Source organism: Marmota flaviventris, chromosome 15 (genome assembly GCF_047511675.1).
Source record: "Marmota flaviventris isolate mMarFla1 chromosome 15, mMarFla1.hap1, whole genome shotgun sequence".
Lineage (NCBI taxonomy): Eukaryota > Metazoa > Chordata > Mammalia > Rodentia > Sciuridae > Marmota > Marmota flaviventris.
This window is the reverse complement of record NC_092512.1, coordinates 77,341,879-77,350,897: the sequence shown is the minus strand read 5'-3', so window position 1 is coordinate 77,350,897 and position 9,019 is coordinate 77,341,879. Positions and strand designations below refer to the sequence as shown.

The following is a 9,019-nucleotide window of genomic DNA, read 5'->3' as shown; positions in this document are numbered from 1 at the left end:
AAGGCAAGTGACATGCTCTGAATCCCAGCATTTCCCGTACTCTTGTGTACACTTGGCCAAGTTTCTTAACCTCCATGAGACTTCATTTTCTACCTAAAAGACAGGAGTCATAACAGTGTCTACCTCATAGGGTTTTTGTTAGGATTAATTGAAGTAAAATATGTACAATAAAGAACCTGGCTGTTAGAAAAGGCTCAAAGAGCCGGGTACGGTGTTACGTGACTATAATACCAGGGATGTGAGAGCTTGAGGCAGATGGATTGCGCTTTCAAAGCCAGCCTCTGCAGCTTAATGAGGTCCTAAGCAACTTAGCAAGATTCTGTCTCTAAATAAAAAGGGCTGAGGATGTGGTTCAGTGGTTAAGTGCCCCTGAATTCAATCCCTGGTGCCAAAATAAATGAATAATAGAAAAGAAAAAGAAAAGGAAGAAAGAAAAGAAAAAGCTCAAAGAGTTACCTGTAGTTACTTTTTGTTGCCTGTCAATGTCTTTAGAATTCCTTTTTCAAGTTTTGGGCATAAGAGACCTAAAGTGAGAAGATATATGGACATGACAGTTTGAACTAGGTAAGTGAAAAAGGGGGGACTTTATAAGTCATGCTCATTTGGTGACCAGCTATAGAGCAGCATCAATCACACCAAAACTGTCACACAGAGTTGAAACGTTAGTGACCAGAATAATTATGATAACTATGACAGAAGTATAAATATTGCAAAGGAAAAGGGTGTGAAAGAAAAAAAATCTCACTAGAGATAGTGAGATTTGAAACAAAAATGTAGAGACTAGATCAAACCCCAGGTGGAGTTTGGGGACTTATCCAAACAGCTGAGAGGTAGCGTTGGTCTCAGAGCTTCTGAGGTGAAGTGGGGACAGAGCACTGAGGAGCAGGTAAGCAACCCTGAGAGGAAGCCCACAGACAGTGTAAGAATTAGGAGAGAAGATGTCAAGGCAAAGTCAATGATGGGTTCAGGAGGTCCAGCAGCCTGGAGTACAGAGGGAACCAAAGAAGAGAAACAGAGTTTCTGAGAGGCTTCTGAGAAGCCATGGAGCACGCATCTTAGTCACCTGCAACCACCACAAGAGTGAAAAAGAGCCCCACTCAGGGTTTGTGTCTTTTCTTTGGTAAAAAGTTGGTTAACAGGTGATCTCAGGTCTTTTCCTTCTAAGGAATGCTGTGCAGAACCAGCATACTGGGACAAGAAGTGAGGAATTATAGACAGGGTACTTGTAAAACAAAAGGAAGTGGTGAATGGACACTGTTTTTCAGAATTTTTAAGGTGAAAGAAACTTGCTTACCAGCGTCTCTCTCTCTCTCTCTCTCTCTCTCTCTCTCTCTCTCTCTCTGGAGAACTAATAAGGTTCAGAAGAGGCAATCCAATAGCCATAGATGCAGAGAACAGCACTGTATCCCAGTGAAAACAGAGCTGGCTAATTGATGAGCACAGCAAAAGAAGAAACTCAGCAAAAGAATCCTACGAAGAATGTCCTTTCAGATCTTCTCTATGAAAAATTCTGGTTCTTACCAATTGAATCCACCTATAAGAACTAATTGAATCCACCTATGAGTGCCAGGGAAACCCAGGAAGTCTTTCTGGGAGGATATAAATCTACATTTAAGTAATTGGCATTTTATTAATTACTTGTGATTTCCTATGGACAAGTCTCAGGATGATCTTCTCATATCCCTGTATTGTGTTAACCTGTACTAAACAGACTGCTCAGTATGTATCCTAAATGAGTTCAGTTTGTGATTGTTTCCATTTGTCAAGTGGGCTTAACACTTTAAATCTATGAGCCTAAGATGAAAAGTGAAGGTCAAAGATTCTCAAGTTGTAGGTATGGGGGATGAATAATTCAAGAGAGCTAATGTATAACATGAGGACTATAATTGATAATATTGCATTTTATATTCGTGATTTGCCAAGAAAGTAAATTTTAGATACTTTTTCTACAAGTAAAGCAAAAAAAAGTTATCCCCAGGAGATGATGAGCATGTTAATTTGCTTGATTGCAGAAATCATTTCACTACATACACATGTATCAAGATAAGTATACCCAAAAAACACATTGTAAACCTTAAGTATATGATACAAAGCTGAAACTTAATTAAATTAAGCAGCAAAAGCTCACAACCATTATAGTGTGTTGGCAATGACTAACCTTATCATTTCTTTAGTATGTGACCTATTCCATTATAAAATGGTTCTGGGCAAAACTAACCTTAGTCTAAAGGCTCTACAATATATGAGGTATACTTGAGGAAATAGTTTGGAAGAATCTCTCAGCATGTAATTATTTATATTATTTAGTGGGATTGAGCTTTACAATGTACAGAGAATTTCTCCAAAGAGTTTCTTGAAATATTTTTCCCCCCAGGGATGATAATGTTATGGAGAAGATGTTTTGTGTTCAAGAATAAACACTTTGAACTCAACAAAAATCCTTTGAATTCTAGCCTAGAAAATAGATCTGGATTTTGATTCAACATATACCAAAAATATCTGGCATTCAGATCTAGCCAGGCATTGCCAGACAGCTCAATATTGTGAGATCAGAGCTTCCATTATGAGATTAGAGCTTCCTTCCCACACAGACTTTAGCTTAAGCATAGCTTTCTTCAGAGAGCAATAATTCACCCTCGACAGATCCCTTAAAGTACAATAAAACAAATACGTTAGAAAGTCTTAATTTGAGATTCAGGAAAGCTTCCTGGTTGTTACCTGGCAGATCATTATTTATCAGGTTGATAATAACTAATGTTCATGTAGAGCTTAATTGCTTATAAATAATTTCAATATAAACTATCTCATCATCTCTTTATAACCATCCTGAGAGGTAATTATTATTCTCATTTTCTAAGTGAGGAAAAACAGGACTAATTTAAGGTTATTCAATTAGTACATAGTTCAGGATATAGATCTGCTACTGCCAAGATACTTGTATTTTCTATCTTACAGCATTCGTGCATTCACTTGCCTATTTATTTATTCAATAAACACTTGTTGAGTACAAAAGAGAGGCTGTCAAGAGGTGGGTTTGGATCCCAGATCTATGAGATCCTTCTACAGAAACAGTGTGAATTTTCTTAGCCATAATCCTCCAAACATAACTCCAGATATCTCTGGAAAACTACAGAATAACCTGTAGATTTTTGTATATAACTCTACGTTTGGATTTTCTAAGAAACAGAATTGAAATAAATTCACTAAGTCAATAATATACAATATCGTCTAGATTCCTAAGATGACTTGGCTTGAGAAATAGAATCTAAGGACTGAGAAATTTCTAGAGACAAAAATACAAGATAAGAAAGTAGAAAGAATCTGAGGACCAGTGGTTTCACAGTGGCTTTTTTCTACCTGGATCCAGGTCTGGTTAGGAAAAGAGTGACTACCTTCTTGGAATCCATAAGGATGACACCTAAACTGAAATTTAAAATAAATACCATAATGGAAAATTCAGGACGTGTGGTTGATAGAGACATGTAATGGACTCTTCAGAGTTGAATTAAATTTTGAACACTTGAACTTTTAGTTGGCTGGACATTTGGAATTTCTCGTTGGTCTTTAAACTCACAGAATTTAATGCAAGTAGGCACAGATCTTTCCTTATTTGTGATTTTAATGTGTTTGAAAAGAAAATTCAGGTTAATATTCTAGAAGACTTGTTCATTCTCAAATTTTAAGTACACATCCTCCAGTGGTAAAATGATTACAATAAGAACCTTTCCTTTTATTCTGTTTGGTTACTAATTAGTCAAGTCTTTTTTTGAGCACCAGCAAGGCACTTTGCCAGGTTCTGCTGGAAAATAACGATGAACAAGATCTTAGTTTTAATAGTTGCTTGTTAACCCTGAAAATATAAATGTGAAGTACATGTGTAATACAAGACTCTTAATTAAATCATGTGAGAGTTTAGATTTGTATACCTAAAGTGTCTGATGTATTCTTTAGAGGAAAAATAAGCATATTTAATATTTAAGACAATGTTTAGCATTTTAGTTCAACAGTATTTTTTGCCTGTATTTCATGATTGTGGCATTAAGCTAACTAAAACATCTCTCAAACATTATGTTAAATGAAAGAAGTTCATTTATACAAAAACCTGCATACATTGTCATGCTAGTTTTTTTTAATTCTGTAAAAAATAAAGGTAATTTATGGTGGAAAATCAGAACTATGATTGCTTCAGGTGGGGAGTAGGTGGAGTGACAGGAGGGTGTTGGTGGTTGGGAAAAGCCAAGAATGAATTTTTCTAAGGCAGTAGCACTATTCATTAACATCTATGTGATTGAATGGATATTTTTTTTAAACAGGACTTGAAATCAGTCCTAGATCCTCATGCATGCTAGGCAAGTATTCTATCACTGAGCTGCATCCTCCATCTCTGGCGCATGCATTTATTAAATGTCATTGAATTCTAGATTCAAGTTTTGTGTATTGGGTTTTATGTAATAATTGCCTCAAAAGAAACAACCATAAAATAATGTTAAACCATAGTTGTGATATGTTGGAGTATTTGTTGGGGAAGTGTACCTAAACAACTTGCTTTCAATAAATAAGGTGAATTGATGTGCGAAAAGCAGGATATATAGATAAGAATATGATAAAAATAAGTAGAACAAAATGTGAGTATACAGTCTAGATGGTAGATATCGAAGGTGGTTATGATTAAATTGATTCAACAATTTGTACATTTGGAAATTTACATAATAGAATGTTAAGAATCATTTGAAGAGTATGTATATAATGTTTAAGGTGCCTGGTGTTATTCTCAAATGGATTATTCATGTCAACTCTGTTTGTTTGTGACTCATTTATTTTGCTTAAATCTTGTCACAGAAAGAGGGTAAGTATCCACTTGTTGACTTCCTCCTCTTCCCAGCTGCATGGTTATTTTCTAGTTAATCATGGACTTAACTGTGGTCATGCAACTGAATCTGACCAATGGAACTGGGGCAGGGAAAAATACCCACTGTTATCAGGCATGACTCACGAAGACTGCCTCTGTCTGAGGTTGAATGGTTACTCTGTGGTGAAGGGGTGGAGCCATACACAGTGAGTCCCTGAAGAAGCAATGTTTGCCAATCAGAAATATCTGCTATTAACTTATTATGAGCTAGAAATACAGTTCTCCTTGTTAAACCATGGGATTTGTATTTTACCTGTTATAATAGCTAGTGACACTCTAACTTGTACTCAGCTCCCCTTTGTTGGTACAATCAGTATCCTTATTTAAACTGTGAGGTCCAGTCTTGAAGTTAGACAGTTTCCGTGGCAGCCTTGGGATTCTGACCCAGAAGGTCTGGCTCAACAGTTTAAGCTCCTACATACTACATTAATCTGCTTCTCTGTTCCTTGAAGATATTAATATAAGATGAATAATTACTAACTTCTCCTCTAAGCAAATGACAGTGAGTTATCATTCAAAGTACAAAAATGTAATATCAAGTGCAGATTTTTTTTTTATAATGACTAAGTATGCTGGTCAGCCAACTAAGTCACCCAGGCCATTTCGGCCAGTGGGCAAGCTTCCAGGTATACAGGGCCTGGGAAAAGCAGAGGGAGGCAGGAGGGGAGGAGAGGATTCAAATAACAGCATCACCAACTTTTGTAGATATCCTATTGCCCATTGTCAGTCTATAAATAATAATAATAAAAGAGAGGGTGTCTCTATCCATGGTGTAGAACTCATTGTCATCTTGCAAGTTGGTGCTTCATTTCAAAATAGGGAAGATTAAGCTCTCTTCTTTAACTTCACCCAGCTAAGTTTTATCAGTAGTGAAAGCAGCTGAAAGGGGACATTACTCACCCCAAATAGATCTTTGAAATAAACCATGTGTATTGATAAATTCCTAACAATAAAGTGGGTCCTGCAAGACTCAAAATGCAAAAAGGGAGACAGCAGAAGAGAACCTCTGCTGTTTTGCTGAACTGCGTGTTGATGACTTTTCCACGTCTCAAAGAAATACATCTAAAATACAGCACCTTGTTCTCCAATATGCAGATGCAGGAAGTGGAAACATTTATATATAGACTTATTACCATGGTGTCTCTGGAACTTGTGTTAACCATCAGGCTCTTAATTGCCAGATGTCATGCCTCTCTGAGTTACATTTAGGAAATTATTGATGCTGCCAAGTTCACAGTTAAAGAGAATAAAAAGGGACACAGCAATACCAACAGGCTTATGAATCAAACACAGACTCAAATGAAATTCAGCCATGGGCATTCTGTTTCCATGTTTGTTATGCTAGGTTACCTGTTGACAAAAGAATGGTGGCAATTGTTTTTGAATATTTTTCCATTTTATTATTTGACTTGAGTTTTTGATTGGCTCATTTTATATATATATATATAACAACGTGATTGCTTCATGTAAGCTATGAATAGTGACCAACTCAGAATAATTCACCTTAAACTTTTATCATTTCTACATGTTGACTATTAATTGCTTAAAATTTGTTATCATTTAAACAATCTGAAATATCTTGGATTCCAAGATAAAATCTTTCTCAAGATGACCAGCTTCAAAATAAAAATGAACCAACTTTATTGTTTAAACTTAACCTTTAAAAAACTCTTGCAATCCTACTCTGAGTGACTGTGGTATTTTGTAAGTGACATTGATGGACACTGCTCTCAGCTTTTTCATTTGTATCCATTTTGGGGTCTGGTTTGTCAATATTTGTGAGCTGAATCCCAAAAGACCATTACATTTGCTCATGTGTGGCCCTAGAGCTGCCCTATTGGTCACAGTGACCATAGTGATCATTGGATCCCAGACTTTTGGTTCTATTCTACCATAGAATTCCTGAGGAGCCTGAATATTTAGGTAAGTGCCCAACTTCTAAATAATGTTCATTCCCAGGATTCATTTCCTCCCAGAACCTCAGAATGTGACTATTGGAAATAGGGTCTCTGTAGATATAATCAAGCAAAGGTGAAGTCATACTGATTAGCATAGCTCTAAATCCCAAATGTCTGGTGTGATTCTATGAACAGAAAACAAACACAGAAAAGATACACACAGAAATGGCCAGGCGATGACAGAGACAGATTTGAGTGACATGTCTTCAATAGAGGGAACATCCAGGATTGCTAGCAATCACCAGAAACTAGGAAAAGTCAAGGAAGAGTCCTTCCCTAGCACCTTCAGAGAGAGCATGGCCCTATCAACACCTAAACTTCAGGCTTCTAGTCTTCAGAACTGTGAGATGAAAATTACTGTTGTTTTAAACTATCCAGTTGGTGGCTTTATCATAGCAACCATGGGAAACTGATACAGGGGAGATTATCTCTTGATGGCAAAATGCAGCCACAGAGTATGACCTCAGTTTCCCAGACTCATCCTCCAGTGGTATTGTTTTGGTCTACCTTTGCTACTCTAGCAGAATATGTGAAATTGTTTTATAAATTATAATAAAAACAAATCTATTGGTTCATGGTTCTGGAGGCTGGAAAGTCAACATTGAGTAGCAGGAATCTGGCAAAGGCCTTTTTGCTGCATCATTCCCTGGAAGAAAAGCAAAAAGAGTGTGAGGGGAATGAGAGATTGAACTCACCATCTCAATCCCTTTATTATTATTATTATTATTATTATTATTATTATTATTATTATTTTGGTCTTTGAGTCTTTTAATCAGAAAGAAGTCAGGTCCTAATGAACTTGAAATTTTGGTACTCCAATATACTGCGGGCAGTTTCAGTAGTGCTAGCAGCAAAGCCTTTAAATACCCAAGTCACAATCAACTAGAAATGGATGTATATGACTATACATAATTAGGGAAAATAAAATTGATGATCACTTGATATTAGTTGTTTGGGCATGACCTTTAGAAGTAAAAGGTAAAGGAGAAATTATAATATCATATTTTTGAAGGTAACTTTCTCCAGCTAATACTTTGGGGATACAAGAAGAAATCTCCTTTTGTTGTTCTCGCCACTTAAGTATATTCTCTGCCAGTTCTTCTGTCTCAGTCACCAAAACATTCATCTTGGTTAAAGCCTTGCTCCTTTTCTTTAGATTTGCATCTAAATGAGGGATATTTCTAATTGTTTCAAGATGGGTTTCCAATCTCTCAATGAAAGTCACAGCCAACTCCAGCAAATGTACCATATATCTGTGATAAAAAGTCTCCAAAGGTAAGTTTTCCTGGCACATGGGTTTCAACAGTCTTTGCCTGAGGGACCTCTTTTCTTTCAGCACAGCTTCCAGGTGATTATTCATACTTTGTAGATCGTGACACTTTTTGAGACAAATAGAAAGGATGAACAACATCTGCTGCATCTTTTTCTAGTTTCAGAAGTTCAATTTCCAGGCTTTTCTGATAGATTTCGGCTTGAATATTTGTGATCTGTTGTAGTCTGGAGAATTTCTCAAAGAAAGGAGCTGTTTTCTTAGATATATTTAACATCTCCTGAGTGACCAACCCTGAAGCCACGAAGTGGCGCAACAGTAGCCCTGCGGAGTTCGGCGCGGAAGCCGGGTCCCAAGGGCTGGCAGCAGCCATGATTCTAACACACCTCCCCGCTTGGCGCCAGGAGTGAGCGGAAAGCGCCACGAACGCTCGGCGCGGGTCGATGACATCACACGGCGTTCCCGCCCAGGCGGAAGCCCTGGGCTCAATCCCTTTCATAATCAGCAATAATATACTCCTAAGAGTAGAGTCCTTATGACCTAGCACTTCGCATTAAACCCACATCCCAACACTACTGCATTGAGGCTTGATTTTTTTTCACATGAACTTTTTAGGAGTATACCTTGAACCATAGCAGTGACCATCACTGTCTTTTCTGATGGAACCTGTCTGACTGTAGATCTGAAATCACCTTCACTGATTTAAGTCTCAAAGAATAGAGGCAGCTCTTTACAAAAATATTTAGTATAAGTCTATAGAGCACGAAAGCCTGCCAGTTAACACATGTATGAGCTTGTACAAATGGTCTAACCTTCCAAAGCCTTAATTTCATCTTCTACAAAATAGAAACAGTGGTAATGCCTACCTCACAGTATTATTTA

At 37.1% G+C, this 9,019-nt stretch overlaps 1 pseudogene; it reads right to left on the bottom strand.

Moving 5' to 3' along the window:
- Positions 1-7,778: 7,778 nt before the first annotated feature.
- LOC114090685 (HAUS augmin-like complex subunit 2 pseudogene) lies at positions 7,779-8,510 on the bottom strand (annotated as a pseudogene).
- Positions 8,511-9,019: the final 509 nt, after the last annotated feature.